General features: G+C 39.7%; 1 long non-coding RNA gene across 1 annotated transcript in view; it reads left to right on the top strand.

Moving 5' to 3' along the window:
- The first annotated feature begins 16,393 nt into the window (after positions 1–16,393).
- Positions 16,394–26,820, top strand: part of LOC140463226 (uncharacterized) — a 30,676-nt gene continuing 20,249 nt past the window's right edge. Inside the window, exons 1-2 of the long non-coding RNA XR_011954638.1 lie at positions 16,394–16,471; positions 22,185–22,380. This is a non-coding gene — a long non-coding RNA (uncharacterized lncRNA). The remainder of the gene's footprint in view (positions 16,472–22,184; positions 22,381–26,820) is intronic.

The following is a 26,820-nucleotide window of genomic DNA, read 5'->3' as shown; positions in this document are numbered from 1 at the left end:
GTGTGGCTCTGAAAAATTATTTATACTCAATAATTCTCAAGCTATTTGAAGTCTTTAACGTAACTGACCACATCATCTTTTCCAATGTCTCTCCAGTATTGTCAGTTGGGTGCAACTGAAATTGTCTGATCCAAACTTTTCTAATTAATACTACAAGAAAACCTGCAACTCTCTTCCCACTCCCACATCTTGATACACCCAGAAGCAAAAGTCAAAAACGATCCATTCCACATGAAGAAGATTGGATTAATCAGTGAAATGAAATCTTAACCTGCTAGCAGAAAGAATTAACTTAGAGACATAGAGTCATAGAGATGTAGAGACCCTTTGGTCCATCTTGTCCATGCCGACCAGAAATTCTAACCAGCACTTGACCCATATCCCTCTAAACCCTTCCTATTCATATATCCATACAGATGCATTTTAAATGTTGTAATTGTACCAGCTGTTATGAAGGTGTGGAGGTACTGTACCTTTAAGAGAGTTGAAAAGCCGGCAAAACTGCCTGACACAGAACAAAATGTTCTGAACAAGATAACAATGTAACAATTGGTCGAAACAGCTTGCAGTAGCTGGGTTGCCATGAGACAAGAACAAATTCAAATTCGGTCAATCAGTTTAAATTATGCATTGAAAAATGTGGTGCTGGAAAAACAAGCAGGCCAGGCAGCATCCGAGGAGCAGGAGAATCGATGTTTCGGGCATAAGCCCTTCTTCAGGAATTTATGCCACAAGATACCAAATTCCAATCAAGTTTGAATTTAATATTTTGATAATATTAAAACCGATGAAACGATCTGATGTTTTGGGGTAAAAAAAACAGACATTTTTGAACAGTTGAGTTAGAACTGCCAAAAGACCAACAGCTGTAGACTGTGAGTTTAAGAGCTCTCTGAAAGGTACCTGTCTGTAGAAGACGCTTGCATAACTGAACATAGAAACTGACTTGGAAAGAATCTACAGAGAAAAATCTACAAAGGAGATTCGGCAAAGCTGATTGGTTTTGAAACGTGATTAATTTTTTTGTAAATCATAATCGGGATTTTTTATCAGACTAGTATTGTAGAGAGGATGGTAAAAGATAGGTTTAAGAGAAAATAGTTGTAAGTAGTTGTTAGTTAATATTTTCTGTTAGACTTAAAGAATAAAGTTGTTATTTTTTACTTCACATAATGACTTTTGGGATTGTTCTCTGCCTCTTGAATTTTAACATTAAAATTAGCAGAGGGGTTTACCCCATATCGTAACAGTTTGGAGGCTCATCCGGGATTAGAACAGTTTGGGTTTCGGACTCGTGATTTAAATAAGTTTGGACAGATTTGAACAGATTAGGGTACAAAAAAGCATAGTAGATTTAAACACTTGCAGGTTAGTGTCCTAGATCTTTAAATAAAATGTAGGTGAGATAGTTTATTTAATTTTGGTGACTTGTGGTTGATTAAATTAAAATTAAAAGAAATGGCTCTTAAAATTGCTAAGGAGGTCCTGGGATTTGAAGATGATTTTTAAATTTGCCAAGAATGTTTAGAAGGAAAGAAAAAGGCCATACTTTTAGAATTAGCAAAGTAGCTAGATTTGGGTTTAACCAAGGGCAAAGGTAAAACGGAAATTCTAAGGGAATTACTCAAATACTTAGGTGTATCAGAGAAACAGACAAGTGCATTAGAGGTTGAAAAGCTTAAATTAAAGGAAAATGGAATTAGAAGATAAAGAGAGAGAGAGGAAAGACAGAGGGAGAGAGAAAGAGAAAGAGAGAGAAGAGAGAAAGAGGAAAGAGAGAGTGAGAGAAGGTTATTTGCTGAGCAAAGAGAGAGAAAAGAAAGGGAGAGACAAAGAGAGAAAAAGGGAGAGTCAAAAAGAGAAAGATTTGAACTTCAGAAGTTGTGATTTAGTCAGCAAAGTCAAGTTAACAGGATGGAGATTAACAGAGGAGGTAGTGATATATACAAATATGTCAAAACTCTGCCACATTTTGATGAGAAAGATGTTGAATCCTACTTTATTTCACTTGAAAAATTGACTGGGCAGATGGAGTGGTCCAAGGATTAATGGGTAATACTAGTTCAGACTAAATTGGTAGGCAGAGATACTGAGGTATTTGCCTCACTGTCAGATGAGGGATCAAGAGATTATGAAGAGATCAAACAGGTTCTTTTAAGTGCTTATGAATTGGTACCAGAAGCATATAGACAGCGGTTCAGAAACATAAAGAAGGAACTAGATCAGACTTATGTTGAGTTCAAAAGAATTAAACATAGTCAATTTGATAGATGTGTGCATGCCTTAAAAATAGATAGGATGTATGAGGTTCTAAGAGAGATTATTCTGCTAGAGGAGTTTAAAAACTCACTTGCAGAGATGGTAAGAACTCATGTTCAAGAACAGAAAGTTTAGGAAGTGAGAAGGGCAGCAGAATTAGCGGATGAGTATATGTTGGTGCAGAAGACAAGCTTCCGGCCAGAATTTCATCCTGTGAGGGATAGAAGTTGGGAGAAGGGGAGATCCTACACTATGAAACTAAGAGTAAAGAATACTGGTAAGAGTTTACCACAGGTTAAAAAAAAGCCCACGAGGGTGGAAAAGCAGTGAAAGACTTCTGGTGTTTTGACACAAAAAATTACTGGTGGTTTCTGAAGGGAACTGGGAAAAAGTGTTTTCACTGCTAGAAAGTAGGACATGTAAAGTCACAGTGCTGGTTGTTAAAGAAAGGCACTGGAGGAAAAGATGTGGTGAAAGAAGCTAACGCACTGGCATTAGTGAAAATAGTAAAGGAAACCCCAAGAACAGGCGAAGAACTGCAGGAGAGTGCACAGCCTAGGAAGGGGTTGGGTATGGGGTTAGTATCTGATCTCTATAAAGAATTCACCTCTGTAGGTAAAATTTACACAGAAAGAATTTGGGGAGAAGAGCAAGAAGTTATAATTTTGAGAGATACTCAACCAGTTGCTGATAGTAAGAGATGAGCGAATTTGCACTCTTTCTGATCTGTTACCCAAGAGTGTGATAATTTGTAGGATAGATGGACAGAAATTTAGCATTCCGCTATGTAAGATCAGGTTGGAGTGTCAACTCAAGACTGGGGAAGTTACAGTGGGAGTGATTGACAGAGTGTCAGTTCCAAGAATTTGGTTTATTCTTGGGAATGATTTGGCAGGATCCAAGGTGGAAGTGACACGCTTTGGTTTGGAGAAGCCCGAGGAAGACCAAGAAACTGAGCAGTTAAAACAGAAATATCCTGATATTTTCCAAGACTGTGTAGAAACCAGATCCTGCTGTCATAGGTCACAGCACAAAGCAAAAACTAAAGAGAAAGGTGAAGGAGTTGAGGTTCAGTTAGTGGACACCCTGTTCACGTAATGGTGCAGGATAAACCTGCACAGGCAGATGGTCAGGCAGAAGTGGGCGGCACGGTGGCACAGTGGTTAGCACTGCTGCCTCACAGCACCAGAGACCCGGGTTCAATTCCCGCCTCAGGCGACTGACTGTGTGGAGTTTGCACGTTCTCCCCGTGTCTGCGTGGGTTTCCTCCGGGTGCTCTGGTTTCCTCCCATCGTCCAAAGATGTACAGGTTAGGTGAATTGGCCATGCTAAATTGCCTGTAGTGTTAGGTAAGGGGTAAATGTAGGGGTATGGGTGGGTTGCGCTTCGGCGGGTCGGTGTGGACTTGTTGGGCCGAAGGGCCTGTTTCCACACTGTAATGTAATCTAATCTAATCAAAGTGTTTAGTCCTGAAAGGCTAAGGGACTTGCAACAGAAAGACAAAACTATAAAAGATATATATGTGGATGCGTACTCTGAAGATGAGGATATTCCTGAGGGTTATTATCTGAAAGGTAGAATCCTAAGTCTGAAATGGAGACCACGGCAGGTTAGTGCAGAGGAGAAATGGGCCGAAGTGCACCAGATTGTGGGCTGGAAGCATACAGACAGGAGGTGTTACGGGTAGCATATGAACTACCTGTAGAAGGTCACCTAGGGGTAAAAGGTCTCAGGCTAAGGTACAAAAACATTTCTATTGGCCTGGAATGCACAAGGATGTAGTTAACCTTTGCCATACATACCAAGTGGTGGGGTAGTAATAGGCAGTAATAAAGCCAGCGCCTTTGTTACCAATTCCCGCATTTGAAGAACCTTCCATGCGGGTTATAATTCGATTGTGTAGGCCCCTCCTGAGAACTAAAAGTGGGAACCAGTACTAGTTAACCATAATGGATATGTCTACCAGATTTCTGGAGGCAATTCATTACAGAATTTCAAGGCAAAAGGGGTAGTAAGAGGAGTTAGTAGCTTTCTTCATACGGTATGGGCTATCCAGAGAGATTCAGTCCAACCAAGGATCAAATTTTACTGATAGCTGTCTAAGGAGGTTATGCATAGCTTAGGTCTACAGCACTTAAAATCCAGTGTGTATCATCTTGATTCTCAGGAAGCTTTAGAAAGGTGGCATCAAACCTTAAAGACCATGTTGAGAGCATACTGTCAGGATTAACCGAATGATTGGAATAAAGGTATCCCATTCGTATTGTTTGACATTAGAAATGCTCCAAACAAACCTATTGAATTCACTCCCTTCGAGTTAATATTCAGGCATGAAGTGAAAGGTCCTTTGAAATTAATTAAAGAAAAATTGACAGGACCAAAGTTGGAGATCTCACACTTAGATTATGTATCGGAGGTGAGAGAGAGACTAAATCGAGTAGGTGAGTTAGCTAAACAGCACCTAAAGAGGGCACAGTATAGAATGAAACAGGTGGCAGATAAATGCTCTGAGACACGGATGTTTTCCCAAGAGGATGATGTATTAGTACTGTTACCAGTGATAGGAGATCCCTTCAAAGCCAGGGTTAGTGGTCCCTATCAAATTGAGAAAAAGTTCAGACAGGTGAACTATCTCGTAAAGATGCTAGATAGGAAAAAGTGGTATCGGGTATGTTATGTGAAAATGTTGAAACCGTATTATACTAGGGAGAAAGAACTGGAGAAACAGGTGTTAGTTACTTCCTCACAGAGTGAGGCATCAGATCCAGATGATGTGATTTTTATGTGCCTCAAAATAGATTAAAAAAGAAGATATCCTTGAGGAGTGGGATAGGTTGGTAACCTATCTGTCTCAGGAGCACAGAACACAGCTGAAAGGTTTGTTACTGCAGTTTAAGGACATATGTAAGAATCAGATGGGGAGGACTAATGCTATTGTACATGAAGTAGACATAGGGAAAACTGCTTTGATAAAACAACATCCCTATTGGCTTAATCCTTTCAAAGCCAGAAGGAGGTGGAGGCCACGCTAGATAAGGATATCATCAAACCGAGCCAGAGCCCGTGGAGTTCGCCAATCGTCTTAATTCCCAAACTAGATGGGACTCAATGATTTTGCGTAGTTATCGGAAGGTCAACGCTTTTACAAAATCAGACTCATATCCAACTCCAAGATTGGAGGACTGTATCAAGAAAGTTGGACAAGCCAGTTACATCGCCAAGTTAGATTTACTGCATGGTTACTGGAAGGTACCTTTATCAGACGGTGAAAGACATTTCTGCGTTTGTAACCCCAAATGGACTATATCAATTTAAAATGATGACCTTTGGAATGAAGAACTCACCTGCCATATGCCAAAGACCCGTGAACAGAGTTGTGGTGGAGTTAACAAATTGTGCAGTCTATTTGATTGATGTAGTGATCTGTAATAAGTCTTGAAAAGATTGCATGGTACTAGTGGCAGAGCTCTTTGAATGACTAAGAGAAGCAAAACTGATAATAAACAAAACTGAATTGGCAAAAACAAAGGTGACGTGCTTGGGACATAACATTGGTCATGGAAGGTTGACCCCTCAGAATGTAAAGACAAGGCCATCGAGGAATGTCCACAACCAACCTCAAAAAAAGAGCTGCTTTGATTCTTGGGAATAAGCGGATTCTATCGGAAGTGTGTTCTTACCTTCAGCAGTGTAGTGGCAGTGTTAACCGATTTGCTGAAGAACAACACAAAGTTTCAGTGGAGAGAACAAAACCAGGAGGCATTCAACAATTTAAAAGGAATATTAACCACTGCACCAGTTTTAGCTACACCAAACATTTCAAAACTTTTCACAGTTGCCATCGATGCTTTTAACATTGGAATTGGAGCTGTAGTGCTACAGGAAGATGATGATAGGATTGAACTGCCAGTTGGTTACTTTTCGAAGAAACTCAACATCCACCAGAGGAAATACTCCACAACAGATAAAGAACTATTGAGTTTGGTACTGGCCTTACATTTTAATGTGTATGTCACAAAACCTCCAGTGACTGGAGGTTCACTGATAGTGTTACTGGTGACGAAATGTCTGTAAATGAACTTTTCAGTTTAGTGAACAAACTTACATACAGAACCTCAACCTGACCCACCAATCTTCTGAAAACTCACCAACTCCGAGAAAATCCATTCTTATCAAACAAAACATTTGCTTTTGAACAAATGGAACAAATATTTTATCATGAATTATTGTTAGGCCATTTTGACTACAATTTTGTACAGAGAGATTTCACACTCATTTAGCACCAACAGCTTTAAAACGTACAAAATCAGACCACTGAGAGTTAATTAATCTTCACTGGTACCAACATGGTGACACAGAGAACTGAACAACCATAAAATAAGTAGAGACAACATACATAAGTTCTTTTTTCAATACTAATTGTGCTAATTCTTTGCTTTTGGTTTAAAATGATTCACAGAAATTAGGAATGAACTCCAAGTTCTCCTTTACCTGAACTTTACTTGTGGCTTGGTGGAAGTCAAGACAATACTTTTCTTTGTGTTCAACCACAAAAGCAATTGAAGCATGACCTGCTTAAAGAGAGGCTCATCTCTTATCTGAGCAATTAGCAAGTTTTGCTGCCGACAGGACATCTTCAATATCTGAAGAGCTGCAAATGGTTCTGAACACTGTGCAATTGTCACTTCTGACCTTATGATAGAGGGATGTCAGTGATGAAGCAGCAGAAAATGACTGAGCCTTCAACATTAGCATGAAGAATTCCTACAGCATTGCCCTGCACCTGAAATTAATGGCCGCAACAAGCTTTGTGCTTGATATGTTCTAACCAGTGGAGAATTCCTATTGACTTCAATTTTACTAGGATTTCATGCTGTCACACTCAAGTCAAAGTCTGTCTTGATGTCCACTATAGCTCAGTGGTTAGCATTGCTACCTCACAGCACCAGGCTCCCAGGTTCAATTCCAGCCTTGGGTGACTGCCTGTGTGGAGTTTGCACATTCTCCCTCTTTCTGCATGGGTTTCCTCCCACAGTCCAAAGATGTGCAGGTGAATCAGCCGTGCTAAACTGTCACAGTGTTAGGTGCATTAGTCAGAGGGAAATGAGTCTGGGTGGGTTACTCTTTGGACTTGTGTTGGTGTGGACTTGTTGGGCTGAAGGGTCTGTTTCCACACTGTAGAGAATCTAATCTAACCTGGCATCTTGAATTGAATTCCATTGCCCATTTTTGAACCAACGCCATAATGAGCTCTGACACAAAGTATCATTGAACAGGTTATTGCTGACGAAGAGCTTTTTGATAGCACTGGCAACAACATTTTCCATCACTTCACTTACAATTGAAGGTAAACTGATGAGGTAATTGACTAGGTTGGATTTGTCCTTCCTTTAGTGGGCAGAACATACTTGCAATTTTACACATTGATGCCAGTTTTGTAACTATAATGAAACAGCTTTGTTAGGGGTTTGCTTTGAAGCACACGTCTTCGCACTACAGTTTAATGTTATCAGGACCCAGAATCTTTGCTGCATCCTGTGCCTTCAGTCATTTCTTTATATCACATGGAAAGAATTGAATTGTATGAGAACTGGAATCTATGATGTTGAGGCTCTAATGACAAGACCAAGATGGATCATCCACCCCACACTTCTGGTTGAAGGCAGTTGCAAATTTTGCTTTTTTGCACTGACTTGCTGGCCTACACTGTCATTGAGGATTATAATATTTGGGGAACCTACTCCTCCCTTTAGTTGTTTAACTGACCACAACTGGATATGACAGAATTGCAGAATTTTCATGTTATCCATTGTTTTGTGGTGGGTCATTAATATGCTGTTTCTAAAGCACAGTATGTTTATAGCACAATATTATCAATTACTTTCTTCCAAATCATCAATTAGGTTGATGGAAGAAGAATCAGTTGTTCCATGAAACAACAACTACACACCAATTCAGGGTCTGTCAAAGCCACTCGTTAATGTAAGCACAGACATGGACTCAAGGGCTAAGTGACAAATAAGAGGTGGTATCTGTCCCCAAAATCCAAGATCAAAATTGTCCAGGGATAGCACTGAAGGTCAATGTGGGTCAAAAGGAAAAGAGTACATTCTACAGAGTAATACCTAATACAAAAGAAGACTGTCATAGTTATCAGAGAATAATCAAAGTCCTAGACATCACTGCTGGAGTTGCTGCTGAATGCTTCCCACCATCTTCAGTTGTAATACTAATGATCTTCCTTTCATCATAAGCTTAGCAATGGAGCTGTTCTCTGAGAATTCCACAAAATTCAGCTCAATTATTTTCTAATAACTCCTGCAAGGGTATAACGGGATTTGAACAGCCAGATTTGGCCAACATATGGCAGGTATTGCACTACAATGATGCCAGGTGATATCCATCACGACAAAAGAAAACTCTCCAATGACAAACACCTGCTCCTCACCTTGGATGATTTAACTGACCGGAAGTTTAGTTGGATCATATAAATAATAACTAATAATGTGCATGAGTGCTGAAATGAAACAAAAAGCAGTGGAAAGAATCAGTCAGTTGCAAAGATAAAGAAAACAGCCAACACACCAAGTACCTAACTCTCTACTACAGATGTGTTTTCTTTTTGGACACATCAAACTCCTTCCCTGTTCTCTTCAGTGTCAGCTCTGATGAAGAGTCACGTAGACTCGAAACATTATCCTGCTTATTCTCCATGGATGCTGCTTGACCCGCTGCAAGCCAGGCAGCATCAGGAGGTGGAGAAGTCGACGTTTCAGGTGTAACCCTCCTTCAGGACTGGGACTGGGTGTAGGGGGAGCTGCAAATCATTCCCTTTGACAGTATTTGGTTTGCACCACTCTCCCCACCAACCCCTCTGAACCTCCAGGTACCATCCCCTGCAACCAGAAAAGATGCAAAACCTGCCTGTACACCATCCCATCACATCCACCCATGGTTCCAAACAGTCCTTTTAGGTTCACCTGCCTCTCTTCCAACCTAGTTTACTGCATCAGGTACTCCCAATGTGGTCTTCTCTACATCGGGAAGACCAATTGTAAATTTAGGAAAGGCTCACCAAGCCAGGCCCGCAGGGGCTAACCGGACCTCCCAGTCACCACTTAATTCCCCTTTACGCCATGACCATCTTTGGCCTCCTCCATTGCCACAACGAACTAAATCGCAAATTGGAGGAACAACACCTCATCTTCCGCCTGGGCAGCCTACAGCCCAGAAGACTCAACACTGAGTTCTCCAATTTCAAATAATGTCCCTTCCCATCTTCCAATTCTCTTTACAGCCCCTCACCCTCCCTTCCACTCCTCCTAGCCACCTACCAGATTCATTCCTCCCATTGACCAACCAGGTCGTACACTCTACTTGTCTTCACCCACCCCCACTTCACCACCCTGCCCTTGTCACACTCTTTATCTGCAGCTCCCCCTACACACACCCCCAATCCTGAAGAAGGGTTACACCTGAAATGTCGAATTCTCTACCTCCTGATGCTGCCTGGCTTGCTGTGTTCTTCCACAGTCCTGCCTGTCTACTTTGGATTCCAGCATCTGCAGTTTTTTTGTCTCTGACCCACTGTGATCTCCATCATTTTTTGCTTTCAGTACAGATTCCAGCATCTGCAGTAATATGCTACTACATTCAGAATAAAAGGCAGCAGAATGTCCAGGTGAAAATGATACATAAATGCCAGTGGAAGAATGAGAAACAAAATAAAAGTAGGAGATAGGAGAGCAGAAAAACATTGAACATGGTGAATGAATATATAAAGTACAGGAATTCAGTTAAACAATAGATAACAGTGCAGAACATTTAATAGCCTGTATGAAAATGTGATATTCCCCTATAGTGTGGCAACATTAAAAATTCAGTAACTAATGAAAATACATTCTGTATGTCAAATATATCAGGAAGTGATCATACAATGTCATACCAGCAGCGGTGTTTAACCAAGAAATCATGTTAAAAGTTATAGAATTATTAGTAATATTAAACTTTAATAAGGTCATATTCGGAACCCTGTGTTTAGTTTTAGACTTCATGTTGAATTGTCAATATTCAAATAATGATACCCATTCAGCATAGATTTATTACGACACTGCCTTGTACAATGAAATGAAAGGAATTGAAAAACCTGGAATATTTCCATCAGAAGAGATAATTAAGAGGTATTTCAAGTATGGGATAGGACAGACTAAGTAAACTGAAGCAAATTGTTAAAATGCAGCTGCATTCTGATGTTTTGTTTATTGGAAGATTCACCAGAAGAAGTTTTGTGTATCCAGCACTTCCTAAAAGGAAACTGGAGGGCAGGTATGCCAGGCAGTTAACTATAACTGTAACTTTAATACAATTCACTTCCATTCAATAATCCATAACACGTTCTTCATTGAATATTCATATAATAATATGCTTTCAAAGAAACTCATTAAAGTAGTAAATTACATTTTTCAACAATGCTTTCATTTAAAAATCAGGGGACCGACTTTAAAATCTGAATTATGATCACTTAGGCGATAGTCACTCTGTATTGGTACTCGTAAAAGCTTTATTCCTAATGCTTTGTACTTCCATATGTTTAGAAGGATGACTTAAATTTAACATACATTTCAAAATAGAGAAATTCTTTGTTTCATCATCTCATAAAAATGCATTAACTTTTCAAGAATAATGAATCTAAGTACTTTTTTTATTACTCTTATGCAGTAATAATGAGAATATGCAAATTTCATTTTAGAAGCAGCAATTGCAGTTCAGCAATTCTGAACCTTAAAGGAAATGCTGTAGATCCTTCCGTGAACTAAATAAACATTTCTCCTATTGATTTCCATGGAACCGGGAGGATCATCAATACATCTTGTTGCCCTCTGCTGGTGTCCTGGTGTATCACCCTGATGTTTACTGTACAGCCATGCCACTGATTTGCTTGAGGCAGGTCTTCTATCCCCTTTTGAAGGAATCCCTGCCACTCAATCAAATGGTTGGCAGCTCTCTTGCCCCGATGTGTCTTTGGGAGTGGTGGCTGCTGTTGGGACTGTGGACAAAAAACATGTTTTTGCCAGGGTTAAACTGGCAAAATGAGGCACCCTCCACTTGTCCAGCCACCAGTTTGTCAGGTTGAACCATGCCAATCTTTCATGCCATGTGTAAAGTCCCAGCAGCAGTGGGAGGAGGCCCTTACGTGGCCATTAATTGGTGGGTTAGTCACATCGCCTGGCAAATACATAGTGGCAGCTGAGAGAACTCAGGTAGGCAATGGGTTTGACACTACTGTCACAATGCTTAACTCTAGGTTCCATCTTCCATCACCCTCTCTTAGTTTGCATCCTATCGTCTGGTGGAGAGGATGGTTTAAATCTAATCTATGCAAAAGCAGGGCTGACAATCATTGCAGATTTGTAGCTGAACGTAAGAAAAAGACAGATCTAATATGCTTCGTGCCTCAATATCATATCTTCTTTAAAACATTATCAAACCATAATTGAATAAGTTGTTCCATAAAAACATAAGTAACTTCCATATTCCAGTAATACTGACATCAATAAAATAACTTGACCTTTAATTTACCTCAGGACAAACATATTAATATCAATTAATGGGAGTACCTCAGCAGAGACCTTAAACAAACAGTCCAAATTTTCAAATGAAGACCACACACTAAGACCCTCTTGTGGTGCAGTAATAGTGTCCCTATCCATGACGTTCAAGTCCCACCTGCTTCAGAGTTATGCTATAATATCCTTAAACAGGTTGATTTGGAAAACAGGTTAAACCAAAGAAAGTAAAAACCATGCACTTCATCCTGGACGACACAAGAAAAATACAATTGACATGTCGAAGTGCCATAGACCCTTTCATGAATTTTACATTTCAAAGAACAACCTTTACAGAGAAACTGCCCTTAAGAAACAAAAAGCATAATTGAAAATAAACTTATCTGCATATGTATGACAGGGTAGGGAATTATTTGTCAGTTAACAAGGTCAATTGTAGCTCTGGTACAGACTTAATGATGTGTCAAAATTATGCAATTAGCTGTATTTACAGCCAAGACAGCTCCAATTCCTTCCTACATCATTACTGCATCGCTCCAAGGTAATACTTTAAACATTGATATTATGTTATTTAGTAATTATTGTCCTTCAGAAATTACAGCTTCTGTACTTCACTAAAAAAATCCACAACTTTGCTCCAGAAATAACGCTGCATTCTATTGTATAATATTTCACTGCTAATAGATTGTAGACTTAAAGAAATTGTCTGTATTACAAGTTACCAAACCAGCTGGTCACAATAGTATCCAGATGGCATCAGTAAAATCCATATTTAAGTTCAATTATCCACAAAATAGTTTATTATCATTATCAATGCTTGTTAAGTTTGAACTATTGGAGGAGAACCAGTTAGCTCTGCATTTTCTACAATACTATGGTAACACTTCGTAAATTCCTTCATAAATTATGTCAAGTAAGACTGGATTATGACATAAATTATGTCAAGCCTAAGTGGCTCCATAGCATAATCAAAAAAGTACTATTTCAATAGAAAAGATGATAGAAATAGGAACATCAAAGCTTTACATTTGCATAAACACATAGGCAAAAGCACAATAACAAAATGAATAATCAAACTAAAACATATATCATGCAATAAGCTTATGTGCATTATGAAATATTTTTAAATGAAATTACTTTAAATTTTCTTAATTAGCAACTTTCAAGCCACAGCAACTTGAACAAAGCACATACATAAAATTTGGCAAGTTTTATTTTGTGATCTTTGGACAGAAAAGCCACTGATGATGTCCTCCAATTATAAACTGCAAGGCCATCACACTTCTGCTCAAGATTTCCTGATATTTGTGAGTGAGGCTTCCCCCCATAGTTTGCATGTAGAACATTGTCAACATCATATTTTCCTAGACTGCATTTGGCACTATTAGTGATAAGGTGCAGCTATTCTGTTAATGCAAATGTGACAACATTGTTCTAAATTACATCAAGACGTAATTTCAGAATGTTAAAACTTGACATCTTATTGGATATAACTATAATGTTATCAAAACAACTTCAGAATAGGTACTTCTAAAGCTTTAAAAAGGCAACAGGCCTTGAGTGGAATTCTGTTCTTAGGCCTAAGAATGCATTAAATTTAAAGAATGATCTCTTGGCCCCAGCTGGCCTCCCGGACAGGTACACACTGCTGGCTTCATCTGGGCATGAAGGAAGCCGCAAGTGATTTTCAATCCGCTGCTATGATTTTACATTCCACCATTGGGATCTTCTGACTCAAGACGTATAATGGGGTTGAGTTTTTACAGTTAACCTTGCCCATCAGTTGTACATTGAAAATGTAAGTGCATGGAAAATTGTGGACAGAGCATGCCTGGATTTTGCATGTGATTCTGTTTCCCTGTTGGAAGCACAGAATTGTGAGATTGCCTATAATTCCAGCAAATTCCAGTCAATTCTCGAAAATTTAAATTACCATGTGGGAGACATGATGGTTATTGTGGAATTACACTGTGCCAGGACTGTAATACATTGCAATAACTTTACTTCTGTGATATCAGATTTCAATTCTTTGGCTCAACTCTCTAGGATTTGGGAACACCATACTGTAGTGCTTCTTGCACTGAATAAAATATTGTGCCAAGTTTTATAGCAGTGATTTTTGCTTCCATGTGTACCAAGCCTTATGCCAATTTGACTTGAAATTAATGAAATATTTATCACAGATTATATTTGCACCATAGCCATGTCAACAATAGAGTTATTTCTCAACTGTAATTTAATATCAGGTGAAAATTAGTTAGACTGGAAAAGGCTTATATTCTTAAGAAAAAGAAATACTCTTCTCAATTTATATTTTCATCAATTAAATAGGAAAATATTTGGGCCTTTCAAATTGTAATGACTACATGAGAATGAACCTTCCAATTCAGCTTCACAGGCTCCACTATGAGGAAATGAGTGAACTGCTTAAACACATTGGGATTGCGGTTTAGGTTGTAAGGTTGCTCGCTGAGCTGGAAGGTTTGTTCTCAGACATTTCGTCACCATGCTAGGTAACATCATTCATGAGCCTCCGCTGAAATGCTGGTGTACTATCCCACTTTCTATTTATGTGTCTGTTGTGGTGGGTGATATCACTCCTGGTTCTTTTTCTGAGAGGTTGGAAATGGGTTCCAAATCTGTGTTTAATAATGGAGTTTTGGTTTGAATTTCAGGCCTCTAAGAATTCCCATGTGTGTCTTTGCTTAGCCTGTCCTAGGATGGATGTACTGTCCCAGTCAAACTGGTGCCCGTCGGAGTCTGTGTGTAAAGAAACTAGTGATAGTTAGTCATGTGTTTTGGTGGCTAGTTGGTGCTCGTGTATCATGGTGGCTAGTTTCCTGCCCGTCTGTCCAATGTAATGTTTGTTGTAGTCCTTGCCGGGTATTTTGTTTTTGACGTTCATTCTGCTGGTTGTTGGTACAGGGTCCTTTAGATTCATCAAGAGCTGTTTCAGTGTGTTGGTAGGTTTGTGGGCTACCATGATGCTAAGGGGCCGGAGTAGTCTGGTCGTCATCTCCAAGATGTTTTTAATGTATGGTACTGTCGCTTGAGTATCTGGGCATGTTGTGTCTTCTTGTTTCGGTTTGTTGTGCAAGAAGCAGCGGACTGTGCTTATCGGGTACCCGTTATTTGTGTTTTTCTTTGGCATCTCATAGTTCCTGGTTGCTGCAGTGTGTTTTGGCTCATTTAAATAATGTCCTAATGCAGCTCCATTTGTGAATGTTAGGATGATTGCTTCTGCAGTTGAGTACCTGGTCTGTGTCTGTCACTTTCCTGTAGACACTGGCTTGCAACTCTTCACAAAAATCGCAAAAATTGGGACTGTATCAATGACTAAAGCTATCAAAAATCACACACTGACCTTGGTGCAATCATTTGATCATCATATTTTTGAATCTTTCACTGGAGCAGCAAGTGTCTATGGTTGAAATGAAATGAAAGGTAAACAGAAAACAGGATCTTACTGAACACATTAGTCAGTATTTATGACAGTAAATAGAAAAAACAAAGATCTCTGATTACTGGAAATCCAAAACAAAAATAAACAGAAATTGCAGGAGCAGGTCTGGTAGCATCTGTGTTCTGACGATGAGTGCTGGACCTGAAACATTAACTCTGCTTTGCTTCCACAGATGCTGCCAGACCTGCTGATTTCTTCAAGCAATTTCTGCATTTGTTTCTATAAGGGTAAAGACAAGTTACCACTTTGAGTGTAAGAAGGGGTTGGGATGGCACAGTAGCTCAGTGGTTAGCACTGCAGCCTCACAGCACCAGGGACCTAGGTTTAACTCCAGCCTTGGGCCACTGTCTGTGTGGAGCTTGCACATTCTTCTTGTGTCTGTGTGGGTTTCCTCTGGGTGTTCTGGTTTTCTCCCAAAATCCAAAGATATGCAGATCAGCTGAATTGGCCATGCTAAATTGCCCATACTGTTAGGTCCATTAGTCAGGGGTAAATGTAGGGGATTGGGTCTGGGTGGGTTACTCTTTGGAGGGTCAGTGTGGACTTGTTGGACCAAATGGCCTCTTTCCACACTGTGGGGAACCTAATCGAAAGGCTTGATGACTTTAGGGTTGGTTCATAACTTTGAAACAATTAACGTATTCTTTATCAATGCTTTTAATCTTTGTTTTTTTTTAAATTTGATTTTTCCCTTTATAAGTTGATTTCTTGTTTGTTTTTAAAACATAACATTTCTGTTCCAAACATCTCTATTCCTATTAGCTGGTGTAAGGCTGTGAAGATGTGTGCATGAAATTCATGCTCATATTTCCATTAAAACAGAATGTTAATGCTAAAGAAGTCACACTATGACGTGAACGAAAGATCTTGACTCCTGACAGTGATGTACTTCTCATTTCGGTTTAAGCCATTTGTTACCTCACCCTTTAAGACACCTTGTATATTGATTCTAAATGGTTCGCACCATGTCTTTACCTTTGAAAGAGTCCAGTCAAGGCTCCATCCTGACCCCCATCGAGCCAACGGTTACCATGGTTACTGAACCCCCCCCATGGGAAGGACAGTACTCCATCTCCATTGGCCGGCGGCCCAGCCAATAGGGCGGCGGCGGCCTGGGCAGCCCACGTGGTGGAAGCGGCGACGGAAAAAGTTTGTCGCCAAAAGTTTGGGGAAGTGGCGAAAAGTGAGTGAAGGGCCTTTGGGAGAGAGAGAGGGAGGGGTAGCCAGCTAGATAGCTAGCTTTCAGGGGCAAGGTGTGAAGTTGGACAGAGGCACCGAGGTCAAACGGTCGAACTTTCCCCCTCAAACGTATTCAGGGATGGGGTCTGCAAATATACAAAGTGTGGGGAGGCAGTCCAAGTTGTTGTATGTTTCTGGAAAGTAAAACCTTCACACGGATATATGGCAGCTCCTGGATTTTGAGGCAATTTCCAGCGTTTTTCTAACCAAGTTTTCCTTATTATCAAGTGTGTGTGTGTTGCTGATTAAGTGCGATGGTGGAATGTTCCTTAATTCAAAAATATCTGACATTTACACCCATGAAAAAATACCCGATAGTTTATTCTTAGATTTTATTTTATCTTCCTAGATCTTCGCAAACGTACTGTTGACTCAAACGAAATTGATCAGTGTGCCTTAATTTCACCACATGATGGCACCAAATGTCAAACTCTTAATATCGAAGACTGGCAAAATGTGTGCACTGAGTTGCCTTTATGAACAATTCTGCATTTTCAAGAAATATAAACAGAATCTATAAACTTATGATCAAGTGCGACATCTGGTATAAATGCTTTACCCTCTCCAGTGTGAATAAGTTGCCAGACTGTACTGGGGCCTAAACCCGTGTGTTCTTGCTGTAGACTTATGCGAGGGAAAATGTCAGATTTGTGTATTGCACACTACAAGTGAATTTAAGTTAATGAGAATAGCCATGAATGGTGCTACATTCAGCACATGTACACCATGGTAAGGACGTGACTACAAAGCAAGTATTAATTGTTTTAAGATATTTTATGTTTGCTTTCTTCATGGTTCTTTTGCCTTCCACAATACCCTTTCATATGAGAATGAGCTGGTTTCCGTTACAGCTACTCCCTCCCTTCCCTTTCAAAGGCATAATAATGTGCAAACTTACAGTCACCAATTCTGGTTTGACCTATTCCTAGAGGTTTTATTACTTACTTCCTGTCTCTGATTGTCTAATCCAGTCTAAAGTCTATTAAATATTTTAAAACTACAAATGAAAGTATTCAAAGAAGATTGAAAAACACAACTTAATTTAATGATCAAGGAATTTTTTCTCCTGTTTATAGTAGCATTCTGAAGGTTTACCTATAGTTCTTGCATACTGCAGGGATATTTTACAATTGACAACCTGAGTACTGAGTATTGCGAGAGACATCATGGATAACACTGAGGTATGGGATTTGGGTTTTTTTAATCCAAATAATTGTAAAGAGATGGAAATGATGCTTCAGTTGTCCAGAACCATTGTCATTCTCCACATTGAGTATCTCAGTCAATTTGCAAACTGCACTTGAAGAAAGATGTGTTTCAGGAATACAGCATAGATTTACCAGAATGATGCCTGGTAGTAATATGATGACATGTTGCATAAACCTCACTTGTATTCAGTTGTCTTTAGAAGGTTGGAAGGTGATCTGATTGAGCTGTTCACAATGGTAAAAACTTTCAATAGGGTGGACACAGAGAAATTAGTGTCTGTGTGTGTGTGTGTGTGTTACAAATAACTCTGACTCAGAGATGCTGTTGCACCTTGCCCTTATTGGCATATGTTGTAGTCCAGAGTTGTGGATAGCAATGTTAAAGGCTCAGGTTTTGTCTCCATCACATGCCTGACCAGGAATAATGTAAGGTAGGGAGATCCAAAACAAAAAAGAATACTCTTAAAATTAGAGTTAAACCATTCAGGTCAGATGTTGGAAGCAAATTTTCACACAAAATGTAACGAGAATCTGAAACTTTTTGCACAAAAGACTGAATGCTGGAATAGAGCCAATTAAAATGTTCAAGACTGAGATTGACAATTTCTGTTAGGTATTAAGAGATGTGGGTTAAAGACAGGTAATTGAAGATAAGGTACAGATCAGCCTTGGTGCCACTTTGGCACAGGAAGCTGGAGGGATGGAATAATTGACACTTTTTCCAATGAAATTAAGGGAAGACCAGCCTTCCTTACTCTACCCCAGTAAGTTATGCATGACCGCCAATGAAAGATGTGCAAGATCGGCTGGTTGACATGCACCTGATTTTTTTTATCCCTTTGGAAAGACTAATGCTTGCTACTTGGTACATTACTGGCACATCTGAAGCTGTGAGCCCAATCTCTGGGTATTATGGTGCAAATTAACATCCCACAACTTTGTCCAGAGTTGCTGCATAGATGTAAACATGGCCTATTTGTCAAACATGCCTTTAGTCAGCAAATTCTAGTTCCAATGCATCTAGATTTAGTTTGAATTAGTTCTAAACTTCGTAACACCAGTTAAGACATATGTTTCTCAAAGGCAACTAGAGACAATACAATGTGACCAGCAAAGTGTTAAAATGTTGTATAATTACCTACACTAGAATATGCATGTAGGGTACATATGTTGTTATGTTCTGATATTGCATGTCTATAGTCGAGAGCGTGGTGCTGGAAAAGCAGAGCAGGTCAGGCAGCGTCCGAGGAGCAGGAGAATTGGCGTTTCGGGCGTAAGCCCTTGATCATAATTCCTGACGGGCTTATGTTCAAAATGTTGATTCTCCTGCTCCTTGGATGCTGCCTGACCTGTGCTTTTCCAGCACCACAGTCTCGACTCTGATCTTCAGCATTTGCAGTCCTCACTTTCTCCTATTGTATTTCTCTCGATTGGTATAGATTTTGAAGATTGATAAAAGTAATCCATATTTTGTCTAATTATATTGCCAGATGCAGATTCACCCTTTGTTAACATTTGCAATATGCTAGAATTTCTTACCTTTTTCTTTGACCTAAAAATGTAGAAACATAGAACATAGGAGCAGGTCTGGTTGGCATGGATGAGTTGGACCATGTTTTTAAGCTGTATAACTCTAAGACTGTCTTTGGCCTTTCAAGCCTGCTCTGCCATTTGTTATGATCCTGGCTGATCAATCAGCTCAGTAGCCTCTTCCTGTTTTCTCCCATATCCTTTGATCTCTTCCACCCAAGTGCTATATTCGTACTCCTTCTTGAAGTCATATAATGTTTATGCCTTGACTGCTTTCTGTGAAAATGAATTCCACTGCTTCACCACTCTCTGGGTGAACAAATTTCTCCTCATCCCAGTCCTAAATGGTTTACCCCGTATCCTTAAACTGTGAGCTCTGCTTCTGAAATCCCCCACCACTAGGAACATCCTTCCTGCAACTACACTGTCTAATCCTGTTAGAAATTTATAGGGTTCTATGAGATTCCCCCTCATTCTTCTATAATCCTAACCAATTAAATCTGTCCTCATAAGTCAGTCCTGCCATTCTAGGAATCAGGTAAACCTTTACGACATTCCGTCTGTATTCAGAACATCCTTTCTCAGATAAGGAAACCAGAATTGCAGACAATATTCCATCATCAAGGTGCTGTATAATTGCAGTAAGATATTCCTGTTCCTCTACTGAAATTCTGTCACTATGAATGCTCACAAACCATTTGCCTTCTTTACTACTTCCTGAAACTGCATGCTTATTTTGAGTGGCTGGTGTACAAGGACACTCAGGTCTCCTTGCACGTTCCTCAATATGGATTTATAGTTATTCAGATAATAGTCTAGCTTCCTTTTTGGCTACTCAAGTGGATAACCTTATATTTATCCATGTTATACTGCATCTGCCCTGCATTTGCCCACTCACTAAGCTTGTCCAAATTGCACTTAAGCAGCTCTGCTTCCACCTCACAGCTCCTCCTCCCACTCAGCTTTGTGTCATCTGCAAACTTGGGGATATTACATTTAGAAAAGATTTGCAAGGATATTGCCAGGGTTGGAGGATTTGAGCCACAGGGAGAGGCTGAACAGGCTGGGGCTGTTTTCCCTGGAGCGTTGGAGGCTGAGGGGTGACCTTATAGAGGTTTACAAAATTATGAGGGGCATGGATAGAATAAATAGACAAAGTCTTTTCCCTGGGGTCGGGGAGTCCAGAACTAGAAGGCATTGGTTTAGGGTGAGAGGGGAAAGATATAAAAGAGACCTAAGGGGAAAAACTTTTTCCACTCAGAGGATAGTACGGGTTTGGAATGAGCTGCCAGAGGATGTGGTGGAGGCTGGTACAATTGCAACATTTAAGAGGATTTGGATGGGTATATGAATAGGAAGGGTTTGGAGGGATATGGGTCGGGTGCTGGCAGGTGGGACTAGGTTGGGTTGGGATATCTGGTCGGCATGGACGGGTTGGACCGAAGGGTCTGTTTCCATGCTGTACATCTCTATGACTCTAGTTCCCTCATCTTATCATTAACGTTTTTTTGTGAATACCTGGAGTCTTAGTATTGATTCCTATGGTACCCCACTAGACACTACCCACTATTCGGACAAAGACCCTATTCCAATATTTTGTTTCCTGCCCACCAATCAGTTTTCTGTCCATCTCACAACAGTACCCTCAATCCCATGTACTTTAATTTTACACTGTAATCTTCTGGTTGGGACTCTGTCAAAAGACTTCTAAAAATTCAAATAAATCACATCCACTGCCTCCCTCTTGTCAATTTTATTGGTTACATCCTTGAAGAATTCCACTCAATTTGTTAATCATGATTTTCCTTTCATATACTCATACCATGGCTGCTTTTGAATTTTTAACTCGTGGCATTTCTGTAGCCTTCGTGATCTCTTTTAAAACAGTGTTGTAGACAGACTTGATGGAGAATAGGGGAGATTTGTTTACATTGGGAAAATGTATGAATGAACGAAATAGTGTAATACGTTCAGTTTTCAGTAGAAGATTTTGGAAATTTTGGGAGGCGAAAGAAAACCTTTCAGTTTCAGCTTGGGGCAGTTTTATATACATCTTGCTGGAAGTTGGATTTGTAAAACGGCAGCTCCTGAGAAAGGAAGGTAGTCAAGAATGAGGTTATCTCTGTGTAAGGAGTTTATGTTAAAAGTTTCAGATCTGAAATAAAATCTCTGAAGGTTCCTCTGTAGCTGAGGAATTGTAAGGTCAGTTGTATGAAGCTCCTGGAAGAGGCTATCAGATACACAATTATAGCCGCAGTTAAATTAAGTTCTATGGATGTGAAAGAGATAGAAAATTTCTCTGTTATGAGTACTATAAAGGCGAATGTGGAGACTAATGGGATTGTATTTTACTGTCTGTTTTAAAATCTTAATTTGTGTTATATATAAATAGATTGGAAAAGTGTGGAGCTAGAAAAGCATAGGAGGTCAGGCACCATCTGAGGAGCAGGAGAGTTGGCGTTTCGGGCATAAGCCCTTCATCAGGAATGACAAAAGGCTTTTGCCCGAACTGTCAACTCTCCTGCTCCTCAGATGCTGCCTGACCGCCTGTATTTTTCCAACTCCACACTTTTCGCCTCTGACTCCCCATCATCTGCAGCCTTACTTTCTCCTTCTATGTATATAGTTTGGTCTTATCTATTTTATCTGAATTTCTTTTGCATAATAAACTTCTGTTTGATTGTTAAGGCCATATCAATAGCATTGTATATTTGTGTTTCAGTGTAAAATCATCTGGTTAGAATGGAAATGAAAATTATATGACAATCCAGTCTGATACCTGACTTGTTCAGTAGTATTAGTTGGGATCATAACAACGAAAAATACCATTTACTTGTTAATTTTTAGAGTTATTCTATATCAGATCTTATTATTTCATTTCTCTTTGCTTCTCTTTAGTTTTCTTACTTTTCCTTGCAGATGACCAGATTGAACGCAAAGGAAAAGACCAGATCAGGGATGCAAGAGATAACAAGAAGAGGTTAATTGATGACATCAGCAAAACATCTCTTATTTACTTCCTACCTGAGATGTAGACTCTACCTTGTTCATGGAAATACGTTAACAAAGACCATTTTAAACAAAATCATCTTTCAGGCATTCTATTTGGCTTCAGGTAATGCAAATGTTATGTGTCAAAGATTGTGTTATGCCCATGTAATTTGACACTTTTGTAAAAGTGGATTTTCACATAATACAACCATTCCATTACTTAATGTCAAATCATGGAAGGAAGTTAATTTCCATCACTCCCAGATTTTCTTATTCTCACTGAAATTAGTGAAAACTTGTTTGTATTTATATTGGGGGTATAAAATGTTTTGTCAGTCATAGGTAGATAGGATTGTGAAGAAAGTGTTTGGTATGCTTGTCTTTATTGATCAATGCATTGAGTATAGGAGTTGGGACCTCATGTTGCGGCTGTACAGAGCATTGGTTAGACCACTTTTGGAATATTGTGTGCAATTCTGGTCTCCCTGCTCTAGAAAGAATGTTGTGAAACTTGAAAGAGTTCAGAAAAGATTTACAATGCTGTTGCTAGGATTGAAGGGTTTGAGCTATAAGGAGAGGCTGAATAGGCTGTGGCTATTTTCCCTGGAGCACCCGATGCTTAGTGATGACCTTATAGAGGTTTATAAAATCATGAGAGCCATGGATAGGGTAAATTGACAAGGTATTTTCCCAGAGTGGATGAGTCCAAAACTAGAGAGCATAGGTTTAAAGTGAGAGGGGAAAAATGTAAAAGGGACCTAAGGGGCAACCTGTTCACGCAGATGGTGGTACGTGTATGGAATGTGCTGCTGGAGGAAGTGGTTGAGGCTGGTACAATTACAATGTTTAAAAGCTGGATAGATAAGTGAATAGAGGGATTAGAGAGATGTGGGCCAAATGCTGGGAAATGAGGCTAGATTAATTAACTGGTTGGCATGGACCAGTTGGATCGTAGGGTCTGTTTCTGTGCTGTATGTCTCCATTACTCTATGAGATGTCGAGGAAGCGACCATTGTATCTTGTAAGGGAAAATGGCTGAGCATTTTAAACAGAAGAGAGTGCTGAACTCTGGATACAGAATGGGCCAGTAGCATTAGTTTTGGATTTGTCTGACAGATGGCCTAGAAATCTTACTGTGATCATGATTGTATAAACCCCTCCCCCCCACCACCGACCAAGAAAACAATTCTATGTACTATCAATCCTGTGTAAGAAGAAATATTCTTCACCCTCTTTCTGTGCATTAATGGGGATTTTAAGGTGATGAACTCTCATCCCTAAAAAGTCCTTCTTGTTAACTTAAACATTTCATAACATAAAATAAACTTCTTAGCCTACTGCTTTCCAGCAGAGATGGATTTCAAGTTTATTTTCATACAAGTACTTTATCATATGTAATGTTTTCTGATGAAATCTACTCTGCACATTCTCTATGACTTTAATGTCATTGTTGTGATGGAATGTCCAAATATGTATGAATATATACTTGAATTAGAGAGGCCATAAGAAGTTTCACTAGATTAATTACTAGATGGGTGCTGATTTATGAGAAGAGGTGGAGTCGCAAAGTACTTTATTCTCTGGAGTTACAGAGAATGGGAGGTGATCTCATTAGATATATATAAAATTGCTAGCAACCTAACAAGATAAATGGTGAAAGGCTGTTTCTCATAGAATTCAGAACCATAGTCGCAGGATATGAGGTCACAATTTAAGACTGTAATTAGGACAAAATTCTTAAGGATTATGAGCTCTTGAAATTCTCTGCCTTAAAGGGTACTAATATTTTATGTAGTTTCAAGGCTGGCATCAACAGATTTTTGGACACTAAAAGTATCAAGGGATATGGGGACAGGGCACCACACTCTCAACTCTGATCTCCAGCATCTGCAGTCCTCACTTTCTCAAAGTTGGCTTGTGGACAGTGACATCCCTATACTTTCAACTACAATTTCTTCCAATCTTCAAGGGTGACTTTGTGGCTCTTACCATCAAATACACCTTGATTTCTTCCTTTACTCCTTTTTCACTTTATTTATCATCCTCTGTGTGCTTCAGTTTGTTTTACTCAGTTGGGAGAGCTATCCTACAGGTGAGTCAAACCACTGCCTGACATTGTCATATTCTCAGTGTCATATCTCACAGCCAATTCCCCTGATATCACCAATACCCTACCTAGGTATGTCCTGTCCCATTGATGGGACAGACCCACCAGATAACAGCACATAAGTCTCATGTCATCAGGTCAACATGCTGATTAACCCTCACCCCCCAACCCTCAGATGATGATACTTCGTATTTATCAATGTTGAAGACCACTTAGAAGAAGCATTGAGGTTTTTTATGAAATGTGGAGAATTAATTTGGAATTCCATCAACTGATTTAAAACCTGAGACTTTCATAGATTGAAGCAGTTTTCAACAAGGAACTAGGGGCCAAAAACAATAACTTAAAATGACCACCACCTTTCAACTGCCCATTAACGTTCGTCCAAGTTTCATGAAAATGATGTGGATTAAACCAAAGACAATCTGAGCTGAAATTAACATCTTCTGCAAGGGCAATAAAATCAGCCATATATCAAGAAACAAAAAGGTGCTTATCTCCTATTTGATTTACATCAAGATGAGAATCTTAACATGTTGGAAATCAAACATTTACTGCAATTACTAGCTTGCATGGAATATACAAACAACTTTATTTTAAGGAACTTCTTAGCAAACTAAGAGAGATAGAATTAAGAATGCAGCACAGAACACAGACTGAGAAGGCTCTCTGTCTCCCCATGAAATGTGTCTGGTTGACAGCACTGACTGGAAAGAAATGTCAGAGAACTGAGACCTTCAAAAATACCTGCAACATTTGCTTCTCTGTTTGAGTTTAATTTGTTGTTATCACATGTACCAAGATACCGTGAAAAGTGTTGTTTTGCGAGTTATACAGGCAGATCGTACCATACAAAGTGCATCAACGTAGCATAACAGAATACAAAATATAGTGTTACAGCTGTAGAGAAGAGATCTCAGAATTAACATTTGACAAATCTATTCAAAAGACTAATAACAGCAGGGAAGAAGATGCTGTTGAACCTGTTTGTATGTATATTCAAACTTTTATATCTTCTGCTTGACGGAAGAGGGTAAAAGAGACTATAATGAGGGTCGGAGGGATCTTTGATTAAATTGGTTGCTTTTCAAAGGCAGCAGCAAGTATAGGGGGAGTCAGTGGATGGAAGGCTTGTTTGCATGATGGACTGGGCTGTGTTCACAGTTCTCTGTTGTTTCTAGCAGTCTTGGGAACAGCAGTTGTCACACCATGCTGCAATGCATCCACATAGGGTGCTTTCTATAGTGGATCTTTAAAAATTGCTAAGAGTCATTGTGGACATGCCAAATGCCCTTAGCTTCCTGAGGAAGTAGAGACGTTGTTATGCTTTCTTCACCATTGCGTCAACATGAGTTGGACCAGGCCAGATATTTGGTGATCATCACTCCCAGGAACTTGACACTGTCAATCATCTCTACCTCGGCACCATTGATGCAGACATGGGCATGCCCTCCACTCCACTTCCTGAAGTCGACGGCCAGCTTCTTCGCTTTGCTGGTGTTGATGGAGAGAATGTTATCTTTACACCATGCCACTAAGAACTCAATGAGCAGTTCAATCAGTCGGCATCTGCTGACTGAATCAAAAAAAGCTACAAATCTTGGTCTCAGGTTAAAACCTTACTCCTCAAGGACACCCAAAGGACTCTTGATTTGATATAATCTTTTATCTGGATTTGTACGATATTGTTCAGTTCAAACTTTTAGTGTATGTTTGTGGCCCAACTAACTGCCATATATTTAATATTGCATCTTTATGTTCTCAAAATAATCTTTCTCAAGATTAGCACATAAATTTGCTTTCGTTTTAACTCAAGAAAACCTCATGATTGACTGCTACTGTTTACAGAAAAAATTAGTAAACCGTGTTTTCTTGGAGAAAGGTATAGGTTTGTGTGAAAAAGATCAACAGTTTGTTGTGACAAACTCAGGAAGCTGAAAAAAAAAGAGTGGAGCAGGTTCACCCCTATTACTCAGTCATAGCAGGAGGCAAATGCAAGGATATATTTTAGTGGAGATTGTGGTACTGGAAAAGCACAGCAGGGCAGGCAGCATCTGAAGAGCAGGAGAATCGACATTTTGGACAAGAGTACTTCAACAGGAATGAGGCTTGTGACCTGAGGGGGTGGAGAAATAAATGGGAGGGGGGTGGGTAGCTGAGAGTGCGATAGGTCGATGAAGGTGGGAGTAATGGTGATAGGTCAGAAAGAAGGGTGGAGCAGATAGCTGGGAAGGAAGATGGACAGGTAGTACTGTTCATGAGAGCGGTGTTGAGTTGGAAGGTTGGAACTGGGATAAGGTGAGGGGAGGAGAAATGAGGAAACTTGTGAAACCTTCCAACTTGGCTCCACCCTCCTCTCCAACCTATCACCATTACCCTCACCTCTGTCTACCTTTCACACTCTCAGCTACATTCCCCCCAGCCCTTCCCTTCTCTCATTTATCTCTCCACGCCCTC

The sequence above is a fragment of the Chiloscyllium punctatum genome, chromosome 37, assembly GCF_047496795.1.
Source record: "Chiloscyllium punctatum isolate Juve2018m chromosome 37, sChiPun1.3, whole genome shotgun sequence".
NCBI lineage: Eukaryota > Metazoa > Chordata > Chondrichthyes > Orectolobiformes > Hemiscylliidae > Chiloscyllium > Chiloscyllium punctatum.
This window is presented reverse-complemented; position numbering and strand designations above follow the sequence as displayed.